The sequence below is a fragment of the Adiantum capillus-veneris genome, chromosome 16, assembly GCF_014529385.1.
Source record: "Adiantum capillus-veneris isolate H3 chromosome 16, ASM1452938v2, whole genome shotgun sequence".
Classification (NCBI taxonomy): Eukaryota; Viridiplantae; Streptophyta; class Polypodiopsida; order Polypodiales; family Pteridaceae; genus Adiantum; species Adiantum capillus-veneris.
The window spans coordinates 64,878,968-64,897,956 of NC_140946.1; positions in this window are offsets into that span (position 1 = coordinate 64,878,968).

An 18,989-nucleotide genomic window follows, 5' to 3' on the forward strand; every position below is an offset into this window, starting at 1 on the left:
GGAGATGAAGATAAGTGAATGGGCTGAAAAGAATGGCAAACGTGCACTTGGCCAAGCAGGTTTTCGAAAGCATCATAGCACTATTGATCACCTTGTCACTCTTCGAGTTCTTATGGAAGCGTCTCGATTGAAAGGAAAAAAGTTGTATTGTTGCTTTGTGGATTTCAAGAAAGCTTTTGACATGGTACCGCGAGGAAATGTTTGGAGACGTATGCAAAGCCTTCAAGTGCCGAGAGAATTTATGCATGCAGTCTTTCGCATCTACCAAAAAGTGATATGTCGATTACGTATGGGAGATGGAATTTCAGAATTTTTTGCAAGCACTATTGGTGTCAAACAAGGATGCCCACTTTCCCCAACCCTCTTTGGGCTACTCATTGATGAATTGGAATGCATGGTTCTTGACTTTATGCAGCAAGAAGGCATAGAAGAGGTTAAGATTGGAAATGCGGTGATCATGCTTTTGATTTATGCCGATGATGTAGTGCTCTTGGCACATACCTTAGAAGATGCACAAAAGCTTATGAGTGTCTTGGAACGCTTTTGCCTACATAACGGGCTGATCGTGAATGGATCCAAAACCAAGGTTATGCTTGTAAAGACCCTCAATGATGAAAATCCATGCATTGTATATAACAATGAGAAACTTGAAGTGGTAGATCACTTCAAGTACCTTGGCCTTGAGGTTCCATCCAATCATAAATGGAAGGATTGTGCAATGCGTCGCTTGGAAGCCAGAAAGAGGGCCTATTATGCATTTGAGAACATGTGCAATGCAGGAGAGATCAAGTGTTGGGCTCTCAAAAAGTACCTCTTTGACACATTGGTGACACCGGTGCTTCTTTATGGAGTGGAGGTGTGGGGTGGAAGCATCGGGAAGTCTACTTGGAAAGAGTTTGAGAATGTCCAAAAGCGTTTTCTCACCAACTTTCTCCAAGTCAAGACACAAACACCCTACATGCTCTTACTTCTTGAGTCCGGATTGCTTCCCATTGAGGTCTTGGGCATGCAAAGGGATGTGGAGTACATGCATAAGACACAACGTAGCCCTTTGCATCGACTTCCTAGAATCGCATATGAAGCAAGTCAAATGGTTCAAAAGACATGCAAGAGCAAAATACTAAGTTCGGGGTGGATGCTTGATATCAAGAAATGGTTTGGAAGATGGGATGCATGTCACTTTGTCAAGGATGCGTCGATCGACTCCCAAGTTAATGAGGCCTTCTTACAACGCCAATGTATCACGGCTTGGGAGAAATCCGGAGGTTCTCGCTTCAGCCATTACACCACACACGTTGCCCCAAACTACAAATCTCTCTTCTTCTCGGAACGAGGTAACCAAACCCATTCCTACATCCTTGAGCCCATCCCGTTGAGTGCGATCCGCACCATTGCCTCCATTCGTCTTAGCTCCCATTCTCTACGCTGTGAGACAGGACGTTGGGGCACTGGCGAGGAGTGTCATCGACTTTGCACCTTATGCCCTCGTCAAGTGCGAGAGAGTGAGTACCACACACTACTTGAGTGCTCAGCTTTTGACCACATTAGGTCCTCTTTTCCCCATATATTCAGCCATGTTCTCTCCCTACATACCTTCCTCTCCCAACCACGATGTGGACTCTCTATTGCGACACTCATTTCAACCATTTTTGAGCATCGAGAGTCACTTATGAACTCCACTCACACCACGTGACATGTTCATTTGGTCCCATAGGTCATATTTGACCTCCCAGGATGATAATAGAACTATCTAACTATCTCTCTCTCTCTCCACCCCATACTCCACTCCCCCCCTTTAGAGAGAGAGAGAGAGAGAGAGAGAGAGAGAGAGAGAGAGAGAAGGGTGGAGGTGGAGGGAGAAGAGGGAGGGGGGGAGAAGGGGGGAGGAGGAGAGAGAGAGTGTGTCATAAAATCTGATATCTAACCGACCCAAATGATTCTCATCTTAAACCTGATCATTTAATGTCGGAAAATAAACGGGAATGTAAGACCGTAGGGGACTGGACCATGCAACTCTCCACCCAACCGTGCCATATATAGACTCCTAGCCCCTAAATATAGCGCCCCTTGACCGCATGTCCATCCTGGCCCTTGGACCTGCCCTTGGACTGACATTACTCCCCCCTTGGAGAAGCGTTTTCGTCCTCGAAAACACAAGTGGTAGTATCTTCGTAAGAACACTGATGTTTTCCTTATTGGCATCCTCTACACGGGCCAATTGTCCATATGACCGATACCTGGTGCAGTGAGGAGGTTCAATGAAACCAAGAGCAACATCTTGATTTTCAACATTGTTGTCCTTTTGCAACCACCCGTATCTAAATGGTAACTCATGATAACTCATGTGAGTATCTTGAAAAGCTCATAGCTACTGAAAGATAGAATAGGGAGTGTCCTCATGTCAGACTTCTGAACCTTTTGGAACACACAGAACCACATGTTCACCCCTAACAAAGGTTACATGCCAACATACTCTGTCAGCACACCTACTAAGTCCTTCACTTATGAAACTGTCGGTATCCAACCCCACCACAACAGGTGTTCAAAGTTGAAAACCTAACCGAAGCAAATTCTAGAATAAGGAGAGAATCACCTATTCAGAATGCATTGTGCTAACGTATGCTCTTAGCAGATCCTTTAGCACGGTTTACTAACATATGCGCTTAGCATATCCTTTAGTACTAAATAGAATACTTGTAAGCTGCCCATCCAACGTGGGATGAATGACAGTAGTAAGAGTGAGGTACTTTCCCCAACCACTAAGAGACAGTCTTCCACGACTGACGACAAACTATGACTCAACCATTGAGTATCCATCCGTATACTCGATATGGAATGGAGACAACCAACTAGGTTGAATGTAGATTGGAGGTTCCAACAACCAATCACTAACATCCATACTCAGCCATCACCTTGTATGGCAGGGTGTAAACTCATACAAAATCTGCAAGAGAGATTGCACTAGCAATGAAAAAGGGTGCAGAAAGAATAAAGTCCATGGATTTGCATGCCGCTCCAAATAAATTTGTGTTAAACACTAGGGCCCATAACACCTAATGTGCATGCATTTAACACAAACATATCCAAACTGCAATTCCATGAGGAGACTTTCCACGATACTTACGTGAAAATCTTGCAACAAAGTTGGACCATAATAGAATGTGACAACCCGGTCACACCTAGGAACCAACCATGAGACCTTCTCATGGACGTAGCATACTTTGCAGCAAAAGTTGGACCATAATAGAATGTGACAACCCGGTCACACTTAGGAACCAACCATGAGACATTCTCATGAACGTAGCATACTTTGCTATATGTAGAAACGACCTTCCGTTAAGGTGGTTTCACAGCACTTGTAATCACAACAAGTCTGTACTTAGTACCCGACAATTTTTGGCCACTGAAATTGTTCCTGATATTGTGTGCATCAATTGGTCTAATGAACGGATGCGACCAACACCTAGGGACTTCGTCGCGACACATCATTTCGAATTGGGCACCAGTGTCAGTCCCAGAGACTCATATTCTCCACATGTGGAATATGTCTCAAGTAAGGATGCCAGGAAAAATGGCATCCATCAAGTACGAGCTGTACTTGTGTGTGGAGGTAACTACGAACACTCTGCGATGCGAGTGAGAGGGACCCTCATTATCATGCTCCACACTGGCTAAACCAAGCTCCTTGAGTTCCTAGACCATGTTGTATCCCATGTGACAACATGTGCCAAATCGAACCCTACAAGTAGGTTCGTAACAGCAGAAGGCAAAAAGGTAGATTGGACACTTGGCCCAAAATACTTTGTGCCGACATGCCCTTGGCATGGCTCTGTAACATTCAAGCGTACTTATACGTCTTGAAAAACCAAGTAAAGCATACTGAAAAAGGAATAACACCAAATCAATAGATGCGTACCTGGAGATTTGAACGGAATGTTCACTTACCCGTATTCAAACGGAGAGGAGCACGTCTCCTACCTGAAAAAAAACAAACAGTATTGCACTGGAAACCATGGGTGTTGCCCTCGCAATCCAACCCCTTTGGTTAACATCTACGTAGTCAAACCCCTTGGTAAGACCCTTTGTAGAAACTGCACAACTAGCAGGTAACGGTTATCAACATAGTCAACCGTATACATATTGATTGGAATCAACCAAAAGTTGAATTTGTCCACTACTGCGTGGTAGATTGCGAAATTCGTTCCTTGAAAGGCTAACTGGGAGAGATCAAACTGTGATCCTCAATGCCTATGGGATGATGTAGCAGTCACCCGCCGGGTCGTACCCCAAAACAATATGTCCATAGACACTCCGTAGTGCTATAGAGAGAACATGGAATCCACACAAGTGGACTACCTAGCTCTGGTGGACAGCCATGCTGTCACAACTGATTGCTGCATCTATACTTCCTTATATAGATCAACTGCTATGAGTTGAAGATTTATCAAAAACTCAACTTGAGTGTCGCACTGAAATCATGTAGTGCAAAAATGACACTGTAAACATCCTGAATGACAAGACCCTTGATGTCCATTAATGTTGATGTATACTTCCCTGGGTAGATCTGTTCACTCTTGAAAACAAGCACCCAAAGAATGTGAGCATTGGGATCTTACCCTAGGTCTGACAATGGCTCTTAGCCTGTGTGGCGCATAGCCCTTATGCAAATTAGTGTTCAATGGATGAACCGATGAAGACTAATTTGAGTAGCATCTTAGCCACGTGCTAGCTGAGAGTTAGAGCACCTTGGCTCAAGCTGACTCACGAGCAAAACATGTATCAAAAGCTTCTTAGAAGATTTTCATTATTCCCTTAAAGAGAGAGAGAGAGCAAGAAGAAGAGCATGCTGGGCTGAGGAACTTTCCTTAAGTTTTTAGAGTGTGTACCCAAGCTGTGTGCTCTTACGCATCTTATGCCTAACTTGCAGCTTATCGTATAAGCATTCCACAGTTTTCCAGTATGACTCTCTCATCAAGAGAGGTAACAGAAAAAAACAAAATTCATTCCGACCCACCTACCTTGCAGGGGTCGTGATTGTATGAGGACGACTTAGCATTGACACTTTGCCCGTGAAATAAGTCCTAGATTTAGGTTCCTTTTAGTGTTGTTGTGTGTTAATAGCAACCAACAATCATGGTAAAAAATCCATCAGTTTGACAAAGTTGCGAGTGTGATAGCGGAAGCGTAATGCATGAAGTGGTAGAATTGAATCCACCTCGCTGGCATGCCTTGCATGCAGAATTGTAAGCCCTTGCCGAGAGTGATGGCCTCAAACGTGAGAACCAAAACCATAAGTGCCTTGCACAGTTTAAACTAGTAGGGATTCTGTGAGCTGATATTCCCTATTTTGCCAGTTTCCCAAACTTGTGTGCCAATGCCCTTGATTCCAAATCAATGGGCAGTATCGCGGCACAAGGGAGAAGCCTTGCTTCGTATAAAATTGCCAAAGCACTTTGCTTTGCACAATGACAGTAATTGCCAAGTAAAGTGTAAACATGGAAAAAAAAAGAAAAACTTAAACTTGGCTAACCTGGTCGTTGTTGCTGCAACCAGTTGTCATGAAATTTGGAAGGAAAAACTCATTCCAAAACGGCTCATAGCCATATCTGCACAGACGCCCTCGTATAGCGTATACACCTGTCTGGTACATAATGAAATAACCTGCAATAGGAAATAACCTGCAAACACATTGCCTATTCCTTCCCAATTGTGTATGCTCATAGCATATGCCAAAAGTGGGAATCTTCAATGGCAGATGCCCAAATTGAAGCCGTGCTTCAGATAATTACTTTTGTTCGCATAGCCAACAGATGCTTCTGCTAGGTGTTAGTGCCATTACCCATGACAAGGTACATGATGTGTGCGATGATGCATAAGTATAAACTCCATGCTTCACCATTTAGGATTGTCTCCATCGACTGACGTGCGGAAATAATTTTCCGAAGAGCCATGCCCTAGCAAATTTGGAACCGCAAACTCAAAGATGGAGAAAGAAAGACTCCTGTCAATCTGCCTGAACTTCAAAACGCTGGCCATGTTGAACATGTTTGCACCTTTTGTCAAATCTAACAGCAGGCCATGTCGATCTCCTTGAGATACTAAAACAGTGCCAATGTGCTATGCTTTGGCAGCAAAATAGAACCGCTGAGGAGCCGTGCTCTGGAGCAAGGCGGTCGGTACTCAAGCTATGCTTGATTCTAATCTTGAAACCAATCATTGGACCCTTTCCAACAACTTACGCATCAAATTTCTATTGCTTACGGTAATTATCACAAGCCGTGCTTGTGCTTTGTGTGCCGAAAGTGTATGCGCATTTGTTGCATGCCATAACTATACAGTATATTCCAAAAAATTTGCCAAACAGATTCAAAAGCTATTGCATACCATATTACTGATGACGAATGCCGACCCGCCTTGCCGGCTTCTTGCACTTTGCATGATTAGATACTGACGTCAACTCGCCTTGCGAGCTTCTTGCTTTCGGTATGTAAACTTGTGCAAGCATTGAAATTTCTACAACTTTGTGACAAACAAAAATGCTAAAGGAACTCTACGTACCTTTTGGGAATTCGATTTTGGACTATGTCATGCAACCATGGCCAGTGCCTTGTCGATGCCCTTGCAAACGGCCTTCGGCGACCTTTCAGGCCTTTGCATTCCCTTGATTTCAGATGTGCTGCAGATCTGAAGTTTTCTGTTATGGTAGTGACATGCCTCGGAAAGCCAAAGGCGAGCACCTTGGCTAATCCGCAGCTTTCATATCTTTTTTCAAAACTTCCCTGAAATTCTGCAGCTAGGAACTACCGTGCAGGTCTAAGGAACTACCTTGGTACCTTCATGATACCAAGGCCTTCCCATCCAACGAGCGTAAGCTCGTCTCTTAAATCGCCATGCTCAACCGGTGTGTACCCACCCTTGAGCCCTAAAATCTTTAGGGTGCCCACGCTTTGGGACACCCAGGTGAAAAAACCAAAAGTTTTGCAATCCGATGCTACCGCCGCAGGCGAGGATGATGACGATGCTCTTGCTATAGTGCTCCAACGACGGTGCCCAAGTGTCGAAAACTCACCCCCTGCCCAGCGCGCATCCAACGAAATCGAACTTGCAGGTTTTTGAGGTGGTCAACAGACCCCGCTTTCCCGGTTAAGAGACGCTGCACATGTGGTCCTCGATTCCCCAATCTTCATCTTCCTTGGCTCTGCAGGGACTGCTTCCCACGCCTGAGATTCATGCAATTACCTCTAGCATGCTTCATGCATGGTGCCCATCTCCTTCCTCCTTCCGCAAGGCAAGAGCCATGCTCAGCCATGGCAATATGCACGAACGAGAGAGAGAGAGAGAGAGAGAGAGAGAGAGAGAGAGAGAGAGAGAGAGAGAGAGAGAGAGAGAGAGAGAGAGAGAGAGAGAGAGAGAACGAGAACAAGAGCATGCACTCCTTGAGACTCCACATCCCTTTTCTTTCTCCATGCCTCCTGAGCTCTGATACCAATGTAAGACCGCAGGGGACTGGACCATGCAACTCTCCACCCAACCGTGCCATATATAGACTCCTAGACCCTAAATATAGCGCCCCTTGACCGCATGTCCATCCTGGCCCTTGGCCCTGCCCTTGTCCTGACATTACTCCCCCCTTGAAACGCTTCTCCAAGGGGGGAGTAATGTCAGGCCAAGGGCAGGGCCAAGGGCCAGGATGGACATGCGGTCAAGGGGCGCTATATTTAGGGGCTAGGAGTCTATATATGGCACGATTGGATGGAGAGTTGCATGGTCCAGTCCCTTGCGGTCTTACAGGGAACAAGGGTTAGAATATAGACATGTGCTTAAGGATCTGTCTAACATGGGGCCAAGGTTAAAGGGGTCCAAATGAGAGATGGTCTGTTAAAGAGAAATGCTACCTAATGGAGCTTAAAGATGTTATGGTTATCTTCATTAAAGACCTCCAAAAGTTAGTGTTAAAAAGTCCTTTGATCTTACGAAAGCTAGGACTGACCTTGAAGTGGGAATCCTACCCAAGCATGAGGTGCTTGTCGGCTTGCTAAGTGTTAGTGGGAACATTGCCCAAAAGCTTAAGGTGCTTCTCACATGCTTAAATGACTAAGGTTCTTGAAGTGCTCAAGAGGCATCAAAGTTTCCATGCTTGATTGACTAAGTCTTGAAGTATTCAATTCAAACTAAATGACTTAATAAGCATAAAAGACACATGTTCAAATGATCCTCCACATGTGGCCCTCATGATGTGCTTGAATGCTATTGGATAGGTTTTAAAGAGGTCCAATGAGAATTTAAATACATAAAAATAAATAATAAAGTTCTTTCTCTCAAAGAAAAAAAAAACACATGTCCAAATGAAATAATTAAATAATACGAGAGAGAGAGAGAGAGAGAGAGAGGTGGACCAAGCATGAGAGGGGGGATATACTCTCCCACACACACACACATTCTCTCATTGTGTGGACTGCAAAGTGCAAGAGATCCATCTCCTTCTCCAAGCTTGTTGAGAAGTGGAGAGCCTACACCAACACTCTTGGCTATGGGATGCAAATCCAACCAAGAGCTATGCTTCAATGCTTAAGATTGCCATCTTCTTCGTTTTGTTACTATGCTATTATGCTATGCTAAGTAAGAAGAGTGATGATAAGTGAAGAACTTTTTTTTTTTGCTATGGATGATTCTTCTTCCTCTTCCCTACCCTCATTCCCCGCTAGCTCTCTCCACCTTCGAAGGTGTTTGAGGCCTTGGGACTGAGGCTTGGGATAGTTAATGCTTTTTGTAAATTTTATGTTATGCTCGTGATGCATGAAGCTTTCCATCTTCATAGTCACCAAGGTCACAAGGAACACAAAGATTGTATTGTAACAAGTCTCTCTTGATGGAAGAATTTATAATACAAATGCTTTTTGGAGGGGGGACCGGCTCCAAGTAAATCCGATCCTCAACTATTGTCATGTTCTCTAATACTCTCTCTCTTGCATAAGTATTGTTCATGACAAGTTAATTAAGTACTATGTTCATGTTGCTACCATCAATTAATTTCATCCTCTATGTTCTCAAAGTAATCTCACAAAAATGCTCACTCTATTCTCTTAATTTCTTTATTTTCAAAGTTCATAGGCCATTTCCATTACATTGGTATCAGAGCATTTGGTTTCTCTTTTATTGCTTAAGAAGAGAGGTCCTTCAGTAGCCTATTAATGGTTGATTTTGTTAATATTAGGGTAAGTGGGACTGGGATCTATTATCGATTTTGTTGAGCACACTATGTGGGATATGGTGCACACCTCGGGAGCTTTGGTCTTAATAATGGGGTCTTTTTAGACTTGCCTACGACTTTACCATTATTGAGCCATAAGAAGTCCGAAGAGAGATATCCCTCGGTAATTCTGCTATGTTAGACCCACCCCACTACTCTATATAATTAACCAATTCAAGCTGTGGGTGTAGATACTTAAGTGCTTATTTTCAAAAGCTAAGAGGAGTAGCAACTAAGGTTTTGAGTTGCCAAAGAATTCACTAAGTAAACACCTTTAAGTATACTTAGCATGGTTGACAATAATCAAGAGAGTAGAATGAACATTGATCACTTTGATTTTGCACATGAAGGTGCAATAAATGATGCCCCCATGTTTATCAATTATCTTGTTACTAGGTTGTATCAAGCTATGGGCAACCCTACTTTGCAACGCGATAACTTCGTGCTTATGGGATTTCCCTTCCTCCCGAAAGGGAGAGAGAGCTTAGGAAGCTTCTTGATGAGACCCCCAAAAGACGACTCTCTCCCATACAAGAGGAGGAATCCAAAGAACAAGAAAGTAATGAATACCTAAGTTCCATTGAAGATGTGGCTCCACGAAGACGGCGGTCTAGAAGATCGCCAACTCCTCCCATGAGGAAACGGTCAACACATAGTCTTTCTCCTCGTCACTCCGAAAGGGAAGAGAGGAAAGGAAGAAAAGATCAAGAAAGATGTCACCCTCTTCTCCTTCTTCTTCACCTTCCTCCTCTCCCGACGAAAGCTATGGCTATTCTCCTAGACAATACAAGAGAAAAGGACATTGCAAATAAAACCCTGCATAGCGAAGATCACAAAAGCTCAATAAGTTCAAAGAGGGAGGAAATAGTATCTCTTTTCTCACCTATGATGGCACCTTTGGTGCCACCGAGACAGAGTATTGGCCTTCATCCAACAATTTGATGCGGCCTTTGGAGACGAGGGCTTCCTGGAGTCCTCCAAGCTACACCATGTAGCTATGCACTTCCAAAAATCGGCTCGTCAATGGTGGGCTAGCCTTCGTGGCAACGGTGAAGCCCCAAAGACATTGAAAACTCTATGAGTTTCCATCATGAAGAAATTCCTTGCAAGCGATGCAAAGGACAAAGTACTTACCGAATGGTGCAGTTTGAAGCTTCTCTCACATGAGTCTATTTACAAATATGTGGACAAGTTTTGGGATTTACATCTCAAGGTTACTGTCTTCCAAAAGATAGACTTTGCCAAGAAAAAGCAATAATTTTGTGCGGGATTACCTGAAGAAATGGCCAAGTATGTCAACTCCCAACGGCTTGGTTCTATCACCGAAGTAATCCGCCACACCGTGGTTGCTTCCCGCACAATTTTCAACAAGGGGCTAGACGGTATGTCAAACCCATGGAAAACAAAGACAAAAATGATGCAAAGGGAAAAACCAATGCCCAAAATTCTTCCCAAGGCACTTCTTACAACAACAACTACAACAACAATAGGTCCAAGGAGAAGGGAGTTTACAAAGGTAAAAACAAACTCTCTCATGAAGAGCTTGAAGCTTTTTGCAAGGACCATAAGTGTTTTAAGTGTGGGGAGCAAGGACATGGCTATCGTTCTTTCCCCAAGAATAATGCTTGCAATGAGACTCCTAGGGCTTCCACCATCGAAGCTCCAAAAGAGGATGCTCATTGCAAAGGATCATCTCTCTCCTATGCTTGGGGAAAGGTAAGGGAACATGATGCCTTCATCTTGTTTGACCCTGGCTCTACTCACAACTTCATATCAATGGAGTTGGCCACCAAGTTGGGCATTCAAGCTTTTGAGATGGGAGATATTATAATGACTGACACGGCTTTTAAAGCATAACAAGCCGCCGTTACTCCCTTGATTGGGAAGTTGAGGCTTCATGCCCAAAGCTATGTCGACAAAGAATACTTTTTCATCTCTCCTCTCCAACATGAGGATGCTATTCTAGGGGCACTATGGTTTAATCACATGGTTGCCAACATGAAGTTCCCTGAAAGAAGAATCTACTTCACCTATAGGGGAAAGAACATGTATATAGATCCTAATGAGTCCGGTCGTACTATACCACTTGTAAATTCACCAGCTTTTGATAATTCAATGAAAAGCTTGATTTTTGCGTACATGATTTTGTCAAAGAATCCACTAATGATGCTAATGGTTTATCAAAAGAAAATGGTAGGAATCAAGAAGAGTTAGACTTGTCTACTTTTCTAAATGGATTTCAAGATGTTTTCATTGATGACATCCCTATGGACTTACCTCCAAAACGAGGGGATGATGACCATTGAATTGAGCTCCTACCAAGAAGCTCACCGCCTAACAAGCCTCCTTATCGAGTTTCCCAAGCTCAACAAGAGGAGATCATGAGGCAAGTACAAGAATTGGTAGACAAAGGGATGGTGAGGCCTAGCTCCTCTCCCTTTTGTTCTCCAGTCCTTTTAATGCAAAAGAAAGATGGTACATACCGTATGTGTGTGGACTATCGAGCACTAAACCATATCACTATCAAAAACAAATTTCCTGTGCCTCGGGTAGAAGATCTGTTTGATAAGCTACAAGGTTCGACCTACTTCAGTAGGATTGACCTAAAATGTGACTATCATCAAATAAGGATAGTGGATGAAAATATCCTAAAGACCACGTTTCGTACAACGTTTGGTCTTTATGAATATCTAGTCATGCCTTTTGGCTTGACCAATGCATCAGCCACATTCATCATTTGATGGAGAAAATATTTAGACCTTATCGCAAGTTCACTCGAGTGTTCTTTGATGATATCATCATCTACTCCAAGTCCTTGGAGGAACACAAGCAACATCTCCAAGTGATTTTTCGAGCATTGAGGGAGAACAAGCTTTTTCTCAACCAAAAGAAAAACGAAATTTTCCTTCAAGAGATTCAATACTTACGTCATACTATCTCTCAAGATGGTATTCGTATGGATCCATCAAAGTTAGAGGTAATAAAAGCATGGCCTAATCCAAGGAATCTACATGAGCTAAGAAGATTTATTGGTATGTGTGCATACTATAAACGCTTCATAGCAAAATTTTTCTCAAATAGCAGAACCATTACATGACTTAACAAAGAAGAATGTTAAGTATTCATGGACTGCTAAGGAGCACAAAGCTTTTGACAAGCTCAAAGAGAAGCTTACCTCTCAAACAATACTCATGCTTCCATATCTATCAAAGCCATTTGAGGTCCAATGTGATGGTTGTGGTGATTGCCTTGGAGCAGTCTTGCTTCAAGAAGGGCATGTCATAGCATATGGGACCTGAAGGCTCAATATGGATGAACAGGTCTTGGGCATTTATGAGAAAGAGCTTTTAGTTGTTCTACATGCCCTAGACACATGGAACCACTATTTATTGGGGACTCCATTCATTTTACGAACAGACCACCAAAGTCTCAAGTACTTCATGACGCAAACCAAGCTTTCTGACAAACAAATGAGGTGGACAAAATATCTTTCACAATTTTATTTTCATATTGCTCACATTGCTGGTGAGCACAATAAAGTGGCTTATGCACTTTCACAATGACCAAAAGTCAATGCGGTGTCTATAGCAACTCACAATGATCTATCTTCTATGATAGATGAGTATGCTATTGACCCTGATTTTAAAGATGTAATGTCAGCCCTTGCTTTGGGGAAGAAAGAGGAACCATTCACCTTGCAGGATGGTTATCTTCTCCAAGGAAATAGGCTATGTGTTACCCACTCCCTTAGTGAGAAAGTCATGTATGAATCCCATGCTCCTCCCTATGCGGGGCATAGAGGCATTCAACCTACTCTTCGAGAAGTAGAGACGTACTTCTATTGGCCTACCATGAAAGTGGACATACAAGAGTATGTTTCAAAATGTGTGGTATGCCAAAAGACTAAGTATGATAGAGGAAAGAAACCTGGAGTACTCCAGCCATTGTCCATCCCTAATTCACCATGGGAGAGTATATCCATGGATTTTATCTTTGGATTACCCAAGTTTATCCATGGGAATACGGGAATATGGACAATTGTCGACAGGTTTAGCAAGCAAGCACACTTTATTCCTGTCAAAAAGACTATTAAGACACACCAAATGACAACCATCTTCATATTTCAGATTTTCAAACACCATGGATTACCAACATCCATCGTGTCAGATAGAAGTCCTAGAATGACCAGTAATTTCTGAAAAGGTCTCTTTGAAAATCTAGGTACAAAATTGAATTTCTCTTTGGCCTACCACCCACAAACGGATGGCCAAAGTGAGATAGCTAATCTTACGATACTCGATCTACTAAAGACTTATGTTACAAAAGTAGATCAACGATCACAATGGGAGAAGTACTTGCCCCTTGTAGAGTATGCGTACAATAATATTGTCCATACTACTACAGGAAAAACATCTTTTGAGATCATAGAGAAAAATTCCTTGCTATAAGTACATGGGAAGATCTTCGCTTCTTATGAGTATAGCCATGACCTACAAGAATCTTTTCAAAAGGTTAAGGAGGCTATATCCATCTCTCAACAAAGGTAAAAAGCTGCTGCTGACAAGCACAAAAGGGCCTTAATGTTCAAAGAAAATGATTGGGTCTCACTTAAGTTTCCTAAGGCTCAATTGAGGCAAACGATGGGCAAAAATCCTACGGGCCATCAAAAGTATTATGCTAAATTAGCAAAATGATATTATGGTCCTTTTCTTGAAGCCAATCAATGACATGGCTTATCAACTCAAGTTTCCCAACCATTGGCTCATACACAATGCTTTTCATGTGAGCCTGCTTAAGCCCTACAAAGGAGAGCCACCAATAGAACCAATTACTGAAGACCCTCCGGAAATCGAAGACCAAGAAGAGGTTCTACAACCCGAAGCTATCCTTCGGCATGAAGACAAGGTACTACGGAATGGTAAGATTATCCAACGGTATCTTATTAAGTTCAAAAATTATCCATTTGAAGATGCTAGATGGATGCAAGGAATACAGCTTAAGGATAGTATGAACCTTGTTAATGCTTACAATGTTGCACTAGAGTAAGCAAATGTAAATGCTTTCTAAATGAGAAATGTTTTTGTCCTATAAGACTAATCCTCTTTTTTGCACAAATTTAAATAGTATGCATGCTTAGAATCATGTTCGTGATGACGACGTCACTCAAACACCAAGTAGAATTTGTCACTCTACTTTGGGAGTATGATATGGACTAAAGAGCAGACATGCTTGTGGCAGCTACGTCTCCCAAAGCACCAAATGGACTAGTCATCCATCCCGGAATGATGTCGCAGGGTGAAAAAGAATCTTCTACCCACTAAGAAACGTAGACTAATGACTAAGACTTTATCTTTTCTACCTCATAGTCGAGGACAACTTTTTATTTCAAGAGAGAGGTAATGTATAAAATCTAATATCTAACCAACCCAAATGATTTTCTTATATTAAACTAATCATTCAATTTGGGAGAATAAACAGGAACAAGGGTTAGAATATACACATGTGCTTATGGATATGTCTCAACACGGGGCCAAGGTTAAAGGGGTCCAAATGAGAGATGGTCTGTTAAAGAGCAATGCTACCTAATGGAGCTTAAATACCTTAAGGTTATCTTCATTCAATACCTCCAAAAGTTAGTGGTCAAAAGTCATTTGATCTTAGGCAAGCTAGGGCTGACTTTGAGGTGGGAATCTTACCCAAGCATGAGGTGCTTGTCGGCTTGCTAAGTGTTAGTGGGAACATTGCCCAAAAGCTTGAGGTGCTTCTCGCATGCTTAAATGACTAAGGTTCTTGAAGTGTTTAATTCAAAGATAAACTCTCAAGAGGCATCAATGTTTCCATGCTTGATTGACTAAGGCTTAAAGTATCCAATTCAAACCAAATGAATTAATAAGCATGAAAGACACATGTTCAAAAGATCCTCCACATGTGGCCCTCATGATGTGCTTGAATGCTATTGGATAGGTTTCAAAGGGGTCCAGTGAGAATTTAGATACATAAAAATAAATAATTAAGTTCTTTCTCTCAAAGACGAAAAAGAGGACACATGTCCAAATGAAATAATTAAATAATAAGAGAGAGAGAGAGAGAGAGAGAGAGAGAGAGAGAGGTGTGGACCAAGCATGAGAGGGGGGCTATACTCTCCCACACATACACACACATTCTCTCATTGTGTGGAGTGCAAAGTGCAAGAGCTCCATCTCCTTCTCCAAGCTTGTTGAGAAGTGGAGAGCCTATACCAACACTCTTGGCTATGAATGTGAATCCAACCAAGAGCCATGCTTCAATGCTTAAGCTTGCCATCTTCTTCATCTTCATTGCTATGCTATTATGCTATGCTAAGCAAGAAGAGTGATGATAAGTGAGGAACTATTTCTTTCTCCTATGGATGATTCTTCTTCCTCTTCCCTACCCTTATTCTCCACTAGCTCTCTCCACCTTCGAAGGTGTTTGAGGCCTTGGGATAGTTAATGCTTTTTGCAAAGTTTATGTTATGCTCGTGATGCATGAAGCTTTCCATCTTCATAGCATCACCAAGGTCACAAGGAACACAAAGATTGTATTGTAACAAGTCTCTCTTGATGGGAGAATCTATGATACAAATGCCTTTTGGAGAGGGGACCGGCTCCAAGTAAATCCGGTCCTCAACTATTGTCATGTTCTCATGTTCTCTAATACTCTCTCTCTTGCAAAAGTATTGTTCATGCCAAGTTAATTAAGTACTATGTTCATTTTGCTACCATCAATTAAGTTCACCCTCTATGTTCTCAAAGTAACCTCACAAAAATGCTCACTCTAATTCTCTTAATTCTGCTATTCTCAAAGTTCATAGGCCATTTTAATTCCGCTATTCTCAAAGTTCATAGGCCATTTCCATTAGAGAGAGAGAGAGAGAGAGAGAGGGGGGCGGGGCATGGGGTGGAGGGCCAAGATAGAGAGAGAAAAGGGGGATGGAGAAATGAGCGACACACACACACACACACACACACACACACACACACACACAGAGATGTTAAATAATTTGGGTATATACTTGTATTTGTGTGTGTGTGTGTGTGTGTGTGTGTGAGAGAGAGAGAGAGAGAGAGAGAGAGAGAGAGAGCTTTACAAGAGAAGGGGGAGAGAGATCGCTATTGCTCAAGTGAGCACAATCTTTGATTGAGTTGTGTTAAATATTGAGTGTGTATATGTTTAATTATTCGGATGTGTTTTGTTCCTTGTGTATGTGTGCTTGCCAAGGAAACAAATCTATGAGAGATAGAGAAAAAGAGTGGATCCTCAACTATCAAAGGTTGAGAGCGAAATAATATTTTTGGAATCTTCTTGTTCGATTCAAAAAAAACACTCGCCGAAAAATGCTCGCCAAATAATTATGTCCTATTGAGACCTTTGAAAGAGATTTTGAACCCTCAGCCTAGCTTGCTTCATGGCGTGTTTTTACCAAAGAGTCCATCGAGAAGTATGCAAGACCTCTGACTGTGAGAGTTTGCAACAAAATCAAGCGAGTCGCAGAAGATTAAAAAGCGAAAGACATAGTAAAAAAAGAACAAAACTGCAACTATAAATTATTAAATTTTAAAAAGAACCAAGATCAACTTAAAACACTTGTGTGTCTATGGATTTGGTGTAGCCTCGACCCCAATTGCATCCTTGCAATGCCTGTTGTCCAAACAAAAAAAAATTCTTTGCCCTTCTATTCTTTGTGGAGACCATTTTATGAAATCTTAAGGACTTCCATAGACAAAGCTCACACACATTTTTGAAGAGAGGAAACCCTAATCGGAACCCTTACATGCTCAAACACGGGGTAGGAACAATACAAGACTGCACTAGCACACCATGGAAGAAGCCTGTGTATCCTTTCATAGAGTGGCTTAAAGTGTTGATATCTCTTGTCACAAAATCTCTTCTCATTCTAGTAGTTCATGCCCATCAAAAGTGATGTGGCATTTTGAGCCATTTTTGACCATTTTTTGCCCATAAAAGCCCAAATGAGTAGGGAAAAATGTGGCAAAATCCCTTTGGGCTCAAATTACATGATGAACCGCATTTTTTCACTTGGCAAGCACTTTAGATACATTGTTTACGACCACACAAAACTTACTAATTTTGGACTAGATCGCCTGCATTGAACTTTCTAGGCAAAACAAGTGTGCCATCTCCATGCACTCAAGATATGTACATTTGTAAACCAAATCAGACATATTTCATTGTGAGAAAACACGCCAAGTGCCACATCCATGGCCTTGTCGCCCCGGTAAGGTATGTACATGATTGCATTCGCGAAAATCGTTCTCACACATTTGACATTCTATATACATTGTAGCATCTGGTCCCTCATATCAAAAAGCATAAAGAGTGAGGTGAACATTTAAATTCACATTGTAAACATGCCACAGTACAACAACGTTTCAATATGGCGGGGGAAAGTCATGATCTACCATAGTTTCCTTATGTGAAATTAAGGCAAGAGGATTGTCCCAGATCTGATTAGGAAAAGGCTGAGATGGCCAAGATTTCATATCTATTTGCAATTGGTTCTTTGATGTTTGCCATGATTGGGACTCATCATTATGTAGACATTGCATTTGCAGAGGAAGTTGTGAGTAGTTTTATTGCGAATCCTGGCAAGAAGCATTGGAGGCAATAAAGGGTGTGATGAGATACTTGAATGGTACAAGAGAGTTTTGCATTTACTTTGGAGGCAAAGATGCATGTGTAGTTAGTTCGCCACACAAATGCAAATTATATAGGGATTGTGGACAACAAAGGTTATGTCATGGTGTTGGATGCCATCAAAGAAGTTATATGATTCACTCATCTAGTGGAGATTTGGGCATCAATGCAAGGTTCTAGTTTTGCATTGCGATAGTCAGAGTGTTACCCAACTAGCATGGAATCTAGTTTTTCATGCAAAGAAAAAGCACATTGATGTCAAGGTATCACTTCATTTGTGAGGTGCTTAAGAACAAGTGCATAGAGCTTGTCAAAATTCACACAGGTGATAACTCTGCTGATCTACTAACCAAAGGCCTACCCTCTGAGAAGTTTGCACAATTTCGAGTAGTTATGGGCATTTGCTAGAGATCCACACTCTATATACCTTGTACATATGCCCATAGTTTGCTTAAAGGCACATTGGCCTTTTAGTGGGAGATTGTTGGGATCAAAGGGCTACTATGGTCGCTGGCCAGTCGTGTCCGATCGCTCACTAACACATTATCCTAATCTTTCATTCTTCTCTCAACATAACCTCTCTCGCTCATCGTGCATACACATATGCTTGCCGTCACCATTATCTTGGCAGCTCGCTCACTAGCGATTTCACATTATTCATTGTACATAGTTATCTCTTATTATGTTATATTTCCCACATATGTTTTGTAGGCCTCATCATCATTTCAGTGAAAGAAGAAGCAGCTTTCAACCTCCATCTCCATTGTGTGCACTCTTGCTCGTGTGAGTGTGTGTGCACGCGCTTGTAAGGACTCAAGCTCTCTCTCTCTCTCTCTCTCTCTCTCTCTCTCTCTCTCTCTCTCTCTATACACACACACACACCCACACACACACACACACACACACACAAAAGTCCTACCCCTCATTTCTCACCCTTCATACACTTTGTGGACACTATCGCATTCAACAAAGCTAAAAATTGTCCTTTTGAGGTTTATGAAATAAAGTAGGGGGAGGTGGAACTAGAAATGAGAGTAGTAGGAGATTGAGAACATATATTTTC